This window comes from Equus quagga, chromosome 14 (assembly GCF_021613505.1).
Source record: "Equus quagga isolate Etosha38 chromosome 14, UCLA_HA_Equagga_1.0, whole genome shotgun sequence".
NCBI lineage: Eukaryota > Metazoa > Chordata > Mammalia > Perissodactyla > Equidae > Equus > Equus quagga.
The window spans coordinates 83,472,914-83,490,046 of NC_060280.1; the positions used below are offsets into that span (position 1 = coordinate 83,472,914).

General features: G+C 38.3%; 1 pseudogene; it reads right to left on the reverse strand.

Annotated features, from left to right (window-relative positions):
* Nucleotides 1–13,099: 13,099 nt before the first annotated feature.
* On the reverse strand, nucleotides 13,100–13,988 carry LOC124225628 (putative olfactory receptor 7A2; annotated as a pseudogene).
* Nucleotides 13,989–17,133: the final 3,145 nt, after the last annotated feature.

Consider the following 17,133-nt stretch of genomic DNA (forward strand, 5'->3'; position numbering starts at 1 on the left):
TGGAGTCATACAGAGTTCGTCTTTCTCTGTCTGGCTTATTTCACTCAACATAATACCCTCAAGGTCTATCCATGTTGTTGTGAATGGGACAACTTTGTCCTTTTTTATGGCTGAGTAGTATTCCATTGTATATATATGTACCACATCTTCTTTATCCAATCATCAGTTGCTGGGCACTTAGGTTGGTTCCATGACTTGGCTATTGTGAATAATGCTGTGATGAACATAGGGGTGCATGGAACTTTTGGAATTGCTGATTTCAGGTTCTCAGGATATATACCCAGTAGTGGGATGGCTGGGTCATAAGGTATTTCTATTCTTAACTTTTTGCGGAATCTCTATACTGTTTTCCATAGTGGCTGCACCAGTTTGCATTCCCACCAACAGTGTATGAGGGTTCCCTTTTCTCCACAGCCTCTCCAACATTTGTCACTCTTGGTTTGGGATATTTTTGCCATTCTAACAGGTGTAAGGTGATATCTTAGTGTAGTTTTGATTTGCATTTCCCTGATGATTAGTGATGATGAGCATCTTTTCATGTGTCTATTCGCCATCCGTATATCTTCTTTGGAGAAATGTCTGTTCATGTCCCCTGCCCATTTTGTAATTGGGTTGTTTGATTTTTTATTGTTGAGTTGTGTGAGTTCCTTGTATATTATGGAGATTAACCCTTTGTCGGATAAATAACTTGTGTATATTTTTCCCCAATTAGTGGGCTGTTTTTTTGTTTCAATCCTGTTTTCCCTTGCCTTGAAGAAGCTCTTTAGTCTGATGAAGTCCCATTTGGTTATTCTTTCTATTGTTTCCCTCATGTGAGGGGTTATGGTGTCCTAAAATATTCTCTTGAAGCTGATGTCAAAGAGTTTACTGCCGATATTCTCTTCTAGAAGACTTGTTGTTTCAGGCCTAATCTTTAGGTCTTTATCCATTTTGAGTTTATTTTAGTAAATGGTGAAAAAGAATGGTTAATTTTCATTCTTCTACATGTGGCTGTCCAGTTTTCCCAGCACCATTTGTTGAAGAGACTTTCTTTCCTCCATTGTAGGCCCTCAGCTCCTTTGTCAAAGATTAGCTGTGCATAGATGTATGGTTTTATTTCTGGGCTTTCAATTCTGTTCCATTGATCTGTGCACCTGTTTTTGTACCAGTACCATGCTGTTTTGATTACTGTAGCTTTGTAGTATGTTTTGAAGTCAGGGATTGTGATGCCTCCAGCTTTGTTCTTCTTTCTCAGGATTGCTTTAGCAATTCTGGGTCTTTTGTTGCCCCATATTAATTTTAGGATTCTTTGTTCAATGTCTGTAAAGAATGACATTGGAATTCTGATTGGGATAGCATTTAAACCGTAGATTGCTTTAGCTAGAATGGACATTTTAACTATGTTTATTCTTCCAATCCATGTGCATGGAATGTCTTTCCATCTCTTTATGTCGTCGTCGACTTCTTTCAAGAAGGTCTTGTAGTTTTCGTTGTATAGATCTTTCACTTCCTTGGTTAAATTTACCCCAAGGTATTTTATTCTTTTTGTTGTGATCATGAATGGGATTGAGTTCTTGAGATCTTTTTCTGTTAGTTCATTGTTAGCATATAGAAATGCTACTGATTTATGTATGTTGATTTTATACCCTGCAACTTTGCTGTAGTTGTTAATTGTTTCTAATAGTTTTTCTATGGATTCTTTGGGGGTTTCTATGTATAAGATCATGTCGTCTGCAAACAGCAAGAGTTTTACTTCTTCATTGCCTATTTGGATTCCTTTTATTTCTTTTTCCTGCTGAATTGCTCTGGCCAAAACCTCCAGTACTATGTTGAATAAGAGTGCTGAAAGTGGGCACCCTTGTCTTGTTCCTCTTCTGAGAGGGATGGGTTTCAGTTTTTGTCCGTTGAGTATGATGTTGGCTGTGGGTTTGTCATATACAGCCTTTATTATGTTGAGGTACTTTCCTTCTATACCTATTTTATTGAGGGTTTTTATCATCAATGGATGTTGGATCTTGTCGACTGCTTTCTCTGCATCTATTGAGATGATCATGTGGTTTTTGTTTCTCATTTTGTTAATGTAGTGAATCACGTTGATTGACTTGCGGATGTTGAACCATCCCTGTGTCCCTCGTATAAATCCCACTTGATCATGGTGTATAATCTTTTTGATGTATTGCTGTATTCGGTTTGCCAAAATTTTGTTGAGGATTTTTGCATCTATGTTCATCAGTGATATTGGCCTGTAGTTTTCCTTCTTTGTGTTGTCCTTGTCAGGTTTGGGGATCAGGGTGATGTTGGCTTCATAGAATGTATTAGGGAGTGCTCCATCTTCCTCTATTTTCTGGAATAGTTTGAGAAGGATAGGTATTAGATCTTCTTTGAATGTTTGGTAGAATTCTCCAGAGAAGCCGTCTGGTCCTGGACTCTTATTTTGGGGGAGGTTTTTGATTACTGTTTCTATTTCTTTACTTGTGATTGGTTTGTTCATATTCTCTATTTCTTCCTGATTCAGTTTGGGTAGGTTGTATGAGTCTAGGAATTTATCCATTTCTTCTAGGTTCTTCAATTTGTTGGCATATAGTTTTTCATAGTATTCTCTTATGATCCTTTGTATTTCTTTGGTATCTGTTGTGATTTCTCCTCTCCCATTTCTAATTTTATTTATTTGAAAATTCTCTCTTTTTTTTTAGTGAGTCTGGCTAAGGGTTTGTTTGTCTCATTTATTTTTTATAAAAAGTACTAGGTGGTCAGTGGTTTCATGAACCTCAGTTTACATTTGTAGAGCTGGAGCGCAGTAGGATTATGTGATCTGCCTCAAGTTATGAACTGAGAAAGGGCTGGCTTTGATTGAAACTCCTTCAAGATGTTTCCAGTTCTCATGCTCTAGGCCTGTGGGTCTCAACTGGGGTGATTTTGCCTCCAGAAAACACCTGCCGATGTCTGGAGAAATTTATGGCTGTCACAACTGGGGAGGTACCACCACCACCTAGTGAGTTAAAGCTAGGGATAGCGCTTCACATCCTACTATGCACAGAATGGCTCACTTCACAAATAATTTTCTAGCACAAATGGCAACAGTGAGATGATTGAGAAACATTGTTCTAGACCAGAACCTCTCCATCATCAATCTATATATGAACCATTTGGGATTGTCTTCAGATGCAGATTCTGACTCAGCAGGTCCAAGATGGGCCCAAGTGTCTGCATTTGCAACTAGTTGCCAGTTAATATTGATGCTGTTGGTCCTGGTCTGTGGACCAATCTTTGTGTATCAGGTCTGTGGTCCATGTCAAGAGTGAGATGTAGGTATTTTGAGACCTTCTCCATCAAAAACCCTCCCATCCACTTCAGGATTGACCTTAGATGGTCAAATGATGGACTCAGTAGCTCAGCTGCTTCATGCTCAGCTTTGCACATGCTTATTGAGTATTTCCTTCATGACAGAAAATGAACCTTTCAGGCCTTTGATTCCTTAATTGTAAATAGGAAAATTCCATCTATGTTATGAAGTTGGTGTGCAAAGTTAGTAATAATTTAGAACTAATAGAAAATTTCCTGGCACAGGGCAGATGCCCACTCTACAGCAGCTATTGAGACAATGCTCCAGTTCTGCATTTACTAAGCTCGTTGTGACATCAGAGAATTTCTAGGGACAGGAACTGAGTCCATCATTTCCCTGCTCCTGGGAGACAGTGAGTTGTGATCTTGAAAGGGAATCTCCTCCCAGGGCCCCAACCATGAAAAAGCCTGCTTGAGAAGTCACCATCCTATGCTGTGTTGTATTCAGGGTCATAACCTCTGACCTCCTCACACTGGCTCCAAATGGCCACAGTAAGAATTTTAGACTCTTCAAGCTGTTTTACTGTGTTCCTATGTTCCACTCTTGGGGATATCTGTATTATTGCTGTTTCTTGGAGAATTAAATTATTCCACCAACTCTTTGTAGCTTCCTTGATGCAAGTCTGTAGCATATAATTAAAAATTATTTGTTGTCAAGATAAGCATGAAATACTTGTGTGACTGCCCCACAAAGAATTTATTTTTCATAATGATTTATTTACTTCCCCATTTTCTTAGCTGGACTGTACATACCCACCCATTGCTTTGAGACTTAAATTTTTTTCAGCTTTATTGAGATATAATTGACATATAACATTGTATAGTTTTAAAGTACACACCATGGTGATTTGAAACACACGTATATTGAAAATATTACCACAATAAGGTCAGTTAAAATATCCAGCACTCATATAATTAGCTTTTTTTCTGGTGAGAACAGCTAAGATATATTTTCTTAGAAATTTTAAAGTACATAATACAGTATAGTTAACTAAAGTCAGTATGCTGTACATTAGTTCCCCAGAACTTACACATCTAAGAACTGAAGTTTGTACCATCTGACCAACATCACCACACTTCCCTTCCCCCTCAGTCCCAGGCAACCAAGTATTTACTCTTTGTTTCTAAGAGTTTTGCTTTTTTATATGCCACATATAAGAGATATCATAAAGTTTTGTCTTTTTCTATCTGATATTTATTATAATATCCTCAAAGTTTATCCACATTGTTGAAAATAACATGATAACATTTTCTTTATCAATTCATCCACTGGTGATGACTTAGGTTGTTTCCATGTCTTTGCTATTGTGAGTAGGGCTGCAATGAACATTGGGTGGGTACAGCTATCTCTTTGAGATAGTGCTTTCATCTTGTTTGGATATATATCCTGATATGAAATTGCTGGAACATGTGGTAGCTCTACTCTTAATTTTTTGAGGAACCTCCACACTGTTTTCTATATTGGCTGTACAATTTATGTTCCTACCAACAGTGCACCAGAGTTCTCTTTTCTCCAATCTTCACCAGTATTTATCTTTTGTCATTTTGAATTTCTAACAGGTGTGAGATGATATCTCATGGTTTTGATTTGCATTTCTCTGATGAGTGGTGATGTTCAACACTTTTTCATGTAGTTTTTGGCCATTTGTTTGTGATTTTGGGGAAACTGTCCATTTAAGTCCTCTGCCAATTTTTAATCAGATTGTTGTTGGGTATTTTTGCCATTAGTTTGTATGAGTTCCTTATATGTTATGGAGATTAACCACTCATCTGATATATGATGTCATAAATTATCTCCCATTCTGTAGGTTTCTATATATATTGTTGTTTCTTTTACTGTGTAGAAGCTTTTTAGTATGATGTTGTCTCACTTGTTTACTTTTGCTTTTTTTGCTTGTTCTTTTGGTGATATATGCAAAAACTCTTTGCCAAGACCGATGTCAAGAAGTTGTTTCCCTATTTGTTCTTCTAGGAGTTTCACTGTTTCAGGTCCTGCATTTAAGACAGCAATCCATTTCAAGTTTATTTTTGTGAGTGGTGTAAGATAGGAATACAATTTCATTCTTTTGCATTTGAATATCTGGTTTTCTCTACACCATTTATTGCAGAGACCTACCATTTCCCTATTAAGGGTTATTGGCTCCCTGGTCAAATATTAGTTTACCATAAGTGCAAGAGTTTATTTGTCGTCTCTCAATTCTGTTCTATTAGTCTATGTGTCTGATTTTATGCCAGTGCCATATTGTTTTCATTACTACAGCTTTGCAATATAGTTTGAAGTTAGAAAGTATGATGTCTCCATCTTTTTCTTCTTTTTTAGGATTGCTTTGTGTACTCAAGGATTTTGTGATTTTATGAGATATGTAGAATTGATTTTTCTAATTCCATGAAGCATGAGATTAGACTTTTGATAAGGATTGCATTAAAACTATATTTGTTTTTGAGTGATATGGACATTTTAACAATTCCTCTGATCCATGAACATTATTCCCTTTATTTGTATGTTCTTTAATTCTCTTTATTCATGGCTTAAACTTTTCAGTGCACAGATATTTTACCTTTTTGGTTAAATTTATTACTAATTATTTTTTTCTTTTTGATGCTATTGTAATTGAGACAGTTTTATTAATTTCTTATCCAGATTTTTGTTGTTCGTGTATACAAACACAACTGATTTTCATATGCTGATTTTCTGTTCTGTAACTTTACTGAATTTTGCTTGTTAGTTTTAACCATTTTTGACAGAGTCTTTAGAGTTTCCATATATAAAATCATATCATTTGAAAATAAAGACAATTTTACTTCTTTCTTTCCAATTTGTATTATTTTATCTTATTTTCTTGCCTAATTGCTCTGGCTAGGGCTCCCAGTACTATGCTGAATAGGAGTGGTGGAGAGTGGGCGCCTTTATCTTGTTCCTGATCTTAGAGGAAAAATTTTCAACCATTTACCATTGAGTATGTTGTTAACCATTGGCTTGTCATATACAGCCCTTATACTGTTGATGTACATTCCGTTTATACTCAATTTGGTAGAGTTTTTATCATGAAAGGATGTTGAAATTTTTCAAATACTTTTGCTATCCTATTGGGATAGCCATATGATATTTGTATTTTTAGTTTACTAATGCAGTGTATTAGATTTCTTGATTAGTCTATCTTGCACCAGCCTTACATCCCAGAGATAAATCCCACGTGGTCATGGTGTATGATCCATTTAATGTGTCATTGGATTTGGTTTGCTACTATTTTGTTTAGAATTTTTGCATTTATATTCATCAGGGATATTGGCCTGCAGTTTTCTTGTAGTGTCTTTATCTGGCTTTAGTATCAGGATAATGCAAGCCTCAAAAAAATGAGTTTAAATTGTTCACTTCTCTTCAAGTTTTTAGAAAAGTTTGGCATTCATTGCTTAACTATTTAGTAAAATCCACTAGTGAAACCGTCTGTTCCTGAGCTTTTCTTTGTTTGGAGGTTTTGTTCCATTTCTGCTGTTATGCTTCCTTGATTTTTCATGTTTCTTTAAGATTTGCATTGCTGTCTGCATGTATGAAGACATAGTCACCTCCTCTCGTGTTCGGTGACTGGCCAGGGAGAGGAATATCTTCCCTCAGCCCTGTTAGTGATTCTAAGACATTTTCAGAACATACATACATATATGTGTGTATATATATATACACACATATATGCATACATAGTGTAATATCTCCAAATTAGTTCTTTTTCAAAACTTTTTTTGACTATTGTAGGTTCTTTGCCTTTCTATCTCAACCTTAGAAATCGTTGTCAATTTCTACAAAAGCAATTGCAGAGATTCTGATTTTGATTTCACAGCATATATAGATTACTTTAGGGAGACTTGACATGGTACAATATCGAATTTTCCAGTTCACTAAGATAGTGTGATAGGCATAATTCTGAGAAGGCTCTGAGATTCTTCTTCCTGGTACATGCACCCTGGATACATCTTCCTTGGAGTGTGCATTGAAGGATTTAGCTCTCAAGACTAGGATACAATTCCTGAAAAATGAGAGGGTTTTGCAAATATAATTAAGGTCTCAATTTAGTTTAGCTCCTTTGGGTTGAGTCCAGAGAAACGGGGTTCCAAAAGGGATACCCTCAGAGGGATTTACGCCATGGGGAAAGGAGAAGAGGAAAACCTAAGCAATCCTCATCGCTGCCATGGTCATCTTCAGCCTTTGAGACCAAGAACCCCATAGTATTCACCAACACTGAGCCCAGGTCATGGAGCTGCCCATAGATTCCAGTGCTGTATCACCTGCCCAGGGCTGAAACTGTCACTTTGGTGAGACCTGTTCCCAAGGCCCGAGTCACTATTGCACCAACTCTTCCACTCTTACTGCTGTCCTCCACTCTCCAGCATCAGGACTCACAGTGCTGTGCCATATGAAGAGCAGAGCTGTTGCACTGCCCTCTGCCCCTTGGCTGTTAAGTCACGGGTTTGACCCACCATCACTGGCCTGTGCTACTGTTGCTCTGTGCCCCATACCTGAGTCAGGGAATTGAACAAAGAGTTAAAAATCACAATAAAAAATGAAAAAGGACTTCTGGAGCTGAAGAATACAATGATTGAAATAAAAAATACATTGGAGGCCTTCAACAACATGCTTGATCAATTAGAAGAAAGAATCTGTGAAGTTGAAGGCAGATCTCTTGAAATCATCCTGTTAGAGGAGTAAAAAGAGAATGAGAAACAGTGAAGAAGGCCAATATGAATCATGAGCTACCATTAAGTGAGAGGCTTTGTTGCATTATGGAAATCTGAGAAGGAGGAGAGAAAGAGAAACAGGCAGAAAGCTTATTTGAATAAATAATGCTGAAAATCTGGGAAGAGATATGGACATTCAAGTACATGCAGCTCCAAAATACCTGAACAGATTCAACCCAGTTCCAATGTGTGTGTGGATTTTCCCTACACAGCCAAGCAGTTCTCCAACACCAGCTGGGTGTTCTACAGTTCGACTCAATGCTGACACTCTCTACCTGGAGACAGCCTAGACACGAGAGATTAGGAGCTCAGTCCCACAGACTGCTCTCCACTTCAGATGCCAGTTGCAAGTCAGGTTGTTACCTGTGCTTCTGAGCGATTGGCTATCATTCAGAAGTTCCCTTGATCTCTCCCTGGGCTCAATTAATTTGCTAGAGTGGCTCACAGGTGTCAGAGAAACATGTTACTTACTAGGTCATCAGTTTATTATAAAAAGATATAACTCAGGAACAACCAGATGGAAGAGGTGCATAAGGCAAAGTATGAGGAAAGGGCTTGGAGATTCCATGCCCTCTCTGAGTGCATCACTCTACAAAACCTCTTTGTGCTTACCAATCTGGAAGATCTCTGAACACCATTCCTATGGGTTTTTATACAAGCTTCACTACATAGGTATGAAGTCATTGGCCACTGGGGATTGAGTCCAATTTCCAGCCCCTCTCCCATCCCAGGAGGTTACAGGTGGTACTTAAATTCCAACCCTCTAACCACATGGCTGGTTCTCCTGGCAACCAGTTCCTATCCTTAGCTGAAGTCCAAAATCACCTTTTTAATACAACAAAACACACTTTCTTGGCTCTCAACACTTAAGAAATTCCAAGAGTTTTAGGAACTCTGTGCCAGAAATGTGATGAAGGCCAAATATATATATTCTTGATTATAAATCACAATATCGCTGATATAAACAGAACCTTGATTGGAGTTCCATCAGGATGCTTCCAGTTCTCAAACTCTGGCACAGTGGTGCTCAATCAGAGATGTTTTTTTTCCCTGGAGATATTTGGCAATGTCTTAACGGATGCAGCAAATTCATATAATCCACGTGACAGAATCCACTACAAGTATTTATCCAGCTCCTAATGTCAACAGTGAGAAGGTGATAAAACCTGTCCTGGACCAGTACTTCTCCAACTTCATGTGCGTGTAAATCAACAAAGTCTGCAGTCTAAATGCAAATTCATCAGGTCTCCAGTGGGCCCAGGGACTGTGCATTTCTAACAAGCTCTCAGGTGGTGTTGATGCTACGGGTCCAGGTCTGTGGATCACAGGGTGAGTAGCAAGGCTGTGAACCTGTGTAGAGTCAGGTGTAGGTAGTTTTAGGTCTAATCCACCAAGATCTTCTTTGCATGTAATTTTGAAAGAAAAATTTTGCACTCACCCTACAGGTGGTGATAAATTCTGCTTGACTCTTTTAAGTATGAGGGCTCTTCAAGGACATCAAATAATATATATCTGAAATAGACTTTGCAGGCAAATAAGGGCCTCCAAAATATTGTCCACATCCTAATCCCAAGAACTTTTGAATATGTTGGTTTACATGGCAAAATGGAATTAAGATAGCAGATGGAATTAAGTTACTATTCATTTACCTTAACATAAGAAGGTTAGCCTGAATAATCTGCTTGGACTAATGCAATCATGATCATCCCCTAAATGTAGAAGGAAGAGGAAGAATTGGAGTCAGAGAAATATACTGAAGACGTTGTGTGGCTGGTTTTGAAGATGGAAGAATGGCCATGAGCCAAGCAATGCAGGTGGCCACTAGAAAGTGTAAGAGAAAAGAAAATTTATTCTTTCTTGTAGCTTCCATAAGAAACCCGAGCCTGCAGTCATCTTGATTTTAGCCCAATAAGACCCATTTTGGACTTCCGAACTGTAGAACTTTAAGGTATAAATTTGTTTGTTCTAAGCCACTAGTGTGGTAATTTGATAAGCAGCAATTGTAATCTAAAGCAGACATTCATCTAAAAACGTCTTTTTCAAGGAAACTGATGTTAAGCCTCTCGAATCATTTAGATTTTCTTGGGTAAAGGCATTTTTTTGTTGAAATTCCACCTTAAATAGTTATTGAAAAGAAAATTAAAGTCAATTTGCAGACATATGGCTCCCTTAGTGCAGAGAATTTCTCATTGTCTAAACATAAATGTGTTTCTAACTGAGGCCTTTGAGTCATTAAGAGAGGAAAAGAAATTAATCATTAAAATTAAGGTCACTCGTTCTACTCTAAATCTTTGTGTCAAAATTTCTACATTCTTTCAATTTCATGTTTCTTCAAATGTTTATTATTTTTATCCTGTTCCTGTTTCTCTCAAGTTTCCTTTCAACAAAAAAGATGGGATTATCTATGGGTCTGGTTTTTGGTTTGTGTATGTATACACAAAGACAGTCCTCAACTTATAATGGTTCAACTCCTCATTTTTCAACTTTACAATGGTACAAAAAAGCAATACATATTCAGCAGAAACTGTACTTTAAGTTTTGAATTTTGATCTTTTTCCCAGAGTAGTGATACATGGTACAATACTCTCCCATGATGCTGGGTTATGGTAGCAAGCTACAACTCCCACTCAGCCATGCAATCACGAGGGTAAAGAACCCAAACATTTACAACCATTCGGTACCCATACAACCATTCTGTTTTTCATTTTGAGTACAGTGTTCAATCAATTACATAAGGCAGTCAACACTGTTCTTTTATTGTTGTTTTTTTGCTGAGGAGGATTTGCCCTGAGCTAACATCCACGCCAATCTTCCTCTACTTTTTAGTATGTGGGCTGCTAGCACAGCATGGCTGCTAACAGAGCAGTGTAGGTACACACCTGGGAACCGAATCTGGGCTGCTGAAGCAGAGTACACTGAATTTAACCAGTTCAGTGCACTGGCCCATCAACACTTTATTTTAAAATAGATTTGTGTTGGATCATTTTGCCTAATTGTAGGCTAATGTAAGTGTTCTGAGCACATTTAAGGTGGTCTAGGCTAACTTTGGCAGTTTAGATGCATTAGATGTATTTAAACGCATTTTTGACTTATGACACTTTCAACTTATGATAGGTTTATTGGGATGTAACCCCAGTGTAAATGAGGAAGATTTTTACATATATATAGGTACATATTAATATTACATATAACATTAATATAAAATTATATGCAACATAAATATATAATTAATATTATATAATATATTATAAATAAACATATACAAATTTGCCATTTCTTATGTAATTATATTCCAATTAAAAAATTCTAGGGGTGAATAACCCAGGGTTGGATCTAGAGCACAGGTAGCTGAGTTACAAGACCTAGGAGATATGTTTTATAACTGGGAAGAAAGAAAAATGTCATATACAGAGATAGGAACTGTGAAATTAAATTAAGGCCATTTTCACTTGATAAACTATTTTTCTCATAAACTCTAAGATTTAATCTACATATATAAATGGAGTAAAGTATCATATATTTCTTGAAGAAGAAAGTGCAATACAGTTGCACATAATACGATGGATGAGCTTTAAAGCTTGAGACAATGTGAGGAATCACAGCTGAATATAGACTCATGAGGAACACAACAGAGATCAGAACAACTCCCCTCCACACTATCTCATTTGATAATCAAGGCACTTTACTACCAATTGCTATTAGGATGGCCTATTGGGCAGAAACAGCTAACTGATATGAAAATAAAAACGAACAGAAGTGAAGGCAATTATAATAATCTGCTTCTTTTCATTCTAGGCATTTGTTCTGATATTTGAAGATAGCGTTCATGATTACTCTGTTATTGAAGATTATTTCAGATAAATATATTAAAATTTTACTCCACTGAGGTTCCTTTCCAGGTAAGCAGAAGTTGGAAGGACATGTAACATTGTTTAAAACCTGTGACTCTGAATCACATGACGGGATGGGAATTCAAGCTCTCTTGTGAGTCATCCTCTCATCAGAAGGAAATAAATATATATATATATATTATGTAACATATGATATTGATATTATTATTCACTGCTCATTTAGTGGTTATGACAAAATTTTTACTGCATTTAGAGTCATGGCAGAGGTATTACTTGTAGGCAGCACTGGAAGTTTTCAAGATGAAATGAAGATAATTTAATAAAAAATTTAAACACACCAACCAATTCATCCCAATGAAAAATTCACTTAGACATAGACATCAATCTCTCAGACTTCAATGTGTAGATGTATAGCTAGAAATAGAAATATTTTACTTAGTAATACAAAGTATCTTACAATTCTACTTCATCATACTTAAGCTCTACTCTGATTTAAATGCCAAATAAAGTCAATCTATTTGTTCAAATTTGTGTTTCTGTGTAGATTCCACTTGGAGACATGTCTTCAGTAATCATTATGCTGTCACTATGGTAGGCACTGTGGACACATATGTGAATAAGAGAACAGGATTCTAATGAGGAGAATAAAATTCTATGACTACCTATCAAACACAATATATATATTGAAGTCTAGATTTTCTGGATAAGCAATTGGGGTAGTGATATACAAAGGAACAATGTACAAAAATGTGTAAAACAGTGGTCTCATATTTTCCCCTATTATAAAATTATATAAATTGCCTTGGTTGTCAATTGTAGTTATTTTTGTTAATATGAGTAATACAACTCATCGCTGTCCTGTAAGGCAAACAAGAGAAAAATTATTTGGGGTGATATATGTCATTAGAGAAGAAATTGTTGTTAAGAAATTCATATTGTCCACGAAAGAAATGAGAATTTCAAAATACTTCAAACACAAAGTTAGGAAAAACTTTGATACATAGGAAAAAAATAAATATGGGAAAGCTGTTTCTATATCAGAGTGAGTGAAAGCTTAACAGAATGAGTCATTTAAATTGTACAAAGAAGTTGAAGTCAAAGAAATGGATAGATATGGATAAAAGGGAAGGAACAATTTTTAATTGCATTATACCATCAAAGAAAAGAAATTTCTGGCTCAGAAACTTTTAGCACTGCAATCAAGGGTACTTATTCTGACTCAGTAGAATTATTCCTTTTATAGCTACCATCTCAAAGAATGATTTCAGAGCCTTCTTTATGTCTTTATTCCTCAGACTATAGATGAAGGGGTTCATCATGGGTGTGACCACAGTGTACATCACTGAGGCTGTGTCACTGGAGTGTAAGCTGTGGGTGGCAGCAGAGCTGAGGTACACTCCTAGGCTTGTACAGTAAAATAAGGAGACAACTGAGAGGTGAGATACACATGCGGAAAATGCTTCATACTTTCCCTGAGCTGATGAGATTCCAAGTATGGAGAAAACTGTCTTAGAGTAACAGTAAAGGATACCAACCAAGGGATCCAACCAAAGGATACCAAGGGGACCACCAGCCAGCAGCACAGCCGCAACACATATCACCATGTTATTGAGAAAGGTGTCAGAACAGGCAAGTTGGACCACCTGATTGAGTTCACAGAAAAATTGGGGGATTTCCACATGTGTGCAGAAGGACAATCGCAACACCATTAAGCTTTGTAACAAGGAATAAAAGGCACTCACGAACCAGGACACCAGAACCAACAGTCTACAGAGCTGGGAGTTCATGATTACTGAGTAGTGCATGGGGTGGCAGATGGCCACAAACTGGTCATAGGCCATTATAGTCAGGAGACAGTTATCTATTACTACAAATAATATGTAAAAATACACCTGGGAAATGCGGCCTTTGTAGGTTATGACTTTGCATCTGGATGTTCAGCAGCATCTTCGGGACAGTGGTGGAGGTGAAGCAAATGTCTACAAAGGACAGGTTGGAGAGGAAGAAGTACACGGGTGTGTGGAGGTGGGAGTCAGAGATGGTGGCCAGGACAATGAGCAGGTTTCCAGAAACAGTGATCAGGTACATGGAGAGGAAAAGTGCAAATATAAGGGACTGCAGTTGTGGTTCCTCTGAAAATCCCAGAAGATGAAATTTTTTAAAATGTGTGTCATTCCCTGGTTCCATGTGTTGGAGGTGACTACTAGGAAATAGAAAAATAAATGACTTACTTTCACACAAGCAAGCATTAGTAACCTAGAATAACTGCTATATCTATATTTAGAATCAAGAAATTTAATTTCCAAATTTTGTGTATGATCTTGTCCCCATTAAGGCATCTCCAGTGCTACATCTCTTTAGGAATTCCTTTTCCACCATCAATTTGTTCCTCAAACATAACGTTACTAATATTTTATTGAGTATCTTTCATGCATTTGAGTAATATATATTGAATATAAGCCATATTCCAAGCACCATCCAGAGAATAGAACCTAGAAAAACAAAGTCCTTAATCTAATGATGGAGAAAGAATATGACCAAATAAAAATAATGATGCAACATATACAATGGTAACAGACACTGTGATAGAAAGACAGCATGTCAAAAGGAGACAGTGGATGGGGGTGTTATATTTTATTGGGAGTTGAGGCAGGTGCTGCAAGTGAGGTGACATTTTAACAGAAACCTAAAGGAAGAGTGAGTGGAGACACAAGTTTCTCTGAAGAACTGTGTGCCTGGCAGAAGGAACAGCCTTGCAAAGACCCTGGGAAAGACGATTGCTTTATAGAATCAAGATTCAAAATGTGTCTAAGGGAATGAGCAAGGCATGGAGTGATGAGATGGTGGCATAAAATGTTGAGGAATGAGGTGGCCTCCCTGCTGTTGCTGAAACCTCAAGAAAAGGGGAGTCCCTTGTCCATATTATATAAAACTTGGACATTATTAATCTGGTTGCAGAGGTGATGCGAGGTCGGTGAGCCGAGGAGTTGAAAGAAAGATTTCTTAGACTCTCAAGATCCGGCAGTAGTGCTCTTTTATTTAGAGAATAATGTGGAATAGCATGGGGACAGGACCCATGGGCAGTCAGAGCTTCTGCTGCCCCCGCTGGAATGGGGACAGGGCCCATGGGCAGGCAGAGCAGCTGCTGCTGCCCCCACTGGCATGGGGATAGGACCCATGGGCAGGCAGAGCTGGTGCGTGGGGACAGGACCCATGGGCGGTCAGAGCTCCTGCTGCTGCCCCGAGTTGAGGGTTAGGGCTAATTTTATACGGCATGGGTACATGACTTATTTTTACTGGAGAAAAGAAAAGATGATGTAAAAAGTCATTAAATGATTTCAGTGCAGATGGGGTCTGGTTATTGTGCGGTCATATAACTTTAGATACGAATCTGGCCATATAGATCGGCATGTAGGTGAGGATGCCCTGGGCTTCTCTCCCTGGGGCGGTCCTAATTCATACCATAAAAAAAGTCCACTGGGTCATATAGTTTGGCATGTAGGCCAGGTCACCTTGGGCTTCTCTAGCTGGGGCAGCCTTAATCCACATCATAAACCCCCCCTGAACCCATTTGGCCCCGAAATCTTTTGGAGATATGGACGACGGTCAGTCTTCTGTAACTACTTCTGGCTGTACAAGGTCGTAGAGCTGTCCCTAAATGGGGGAATAGGTATAGGTAGGAAGTTCAGTGGACCGGAAAGCTGCGCCCGTGGAGTCCAAGCCTGACAAGGTGTACAGATCCTCTGGAGATGAGAGAATCATTTGACGAGAGGTGGTCCAGGAGGTGAAACTGTTGACATGCGGAAGACAATGAAACAGACAACAAATTATAATAGGAAATACTAGCAATATGATTAACCCAATGAATAAGGTTTTGATAGTAGTCTAGAAACCTGGTCCTGACCAGGAGTTAAACCAATCGTTTAGAGATAGGGTAGGGTCAGACATGAACTTAATTTGATGGTTCATATCACATAGGAAGCCAGAGATATTTTGATGGTAGTCAGGAATATAAACACAACATTCAGTTTTTATAATGGCACGAGTGCCCCCCTGTGCTGCTGTCAAGACATCCAGTGCCATTCGGTTTTGGAGGACTGCCTTACGCATTTGGGACACTCCTAAATCAAGCAGCGAAAGGCTATGTTGTGTATCACTTAATGCTTTCATAGTAAATTTGTTTAGAGCTTACATGTGCCAGATGACACTTTCGATTCCTAATTGGGGAAGGAAAATTGAGACAACGTGGTCATACCAATGGAAGACAGAGTGGGTCCAGCGCTGTTTCAGGTTGGGTAGGTTAGCAGGGGGATATATACTAAAGGTAGTTCTACCCTGCATCCAGACGAAACCTAGGGTGCATCATCCAATCCATCCAGGTGGCAGCCAAGGCCATAAGTTGGAGCCACATAACCACTGAGTGCCATTAGGGGCTAACCAACGTGTGCTTGGCCATCTATCCCAGTCAGTCCCAAACCAATCAGTATTTTTTAAGCTTATGATATGAGAACACATATGACGGGGAATTTGTCCCATAGGTCGGGTGCTATTAGGCCACATATCACAGGTGTGATTGGTTTGTTCCCAACATAGAGTGGCCTTTTGACTGAGTTGACCACTAGTAGGAGTGAGCCAAATATATTTGTCCCAAATTTGATATAGTCCATCCTGTGTGTATCGATAAGCTGGGGACTTTACCTTTGGAACTTGTTGTTCATGATTCACTTGTGACAAGGCAAATCTAGTTAGTGTTTGGGCACTAGCATTGAAGGAAAAGGTTTGATTGTGGCCTGGGAGCTCCCAGGTATCAGAGACAGATGGCCACAAGGAGACATTATGATTAGTAATAGATGAATCTTGTAGAAGAGAAGAGCTAGAAATGTATTGTGTAGTGAAGAGAAGCATTGCATGCCAATCAGTACCCTGGAGGGGTGAGACCCACCAGGGGAAGCCAGAAGTACCAGACAGAGGCAAGAGTCCACAAACCCAACACGTGGTTTGGTTACGGAGCTCACCATAATGTTGAGCCCATTTAAAAAAAAAAATTTTCTGTCATTACAAAAGGTGATAAGAAGAAAATAATCAAGATAGGGTTCATTTTGTTCTAAAAAGCAGTTTTAAATCACCGGTTTGTTCACAAGAGTAGTCCGGTTGAACAGCAGGATCTGGATCAGCTTTGTCCTGAAAAGAAGTCATAAGTTTTATTTGGGAAATATGAGTCCAAGAAGTATGA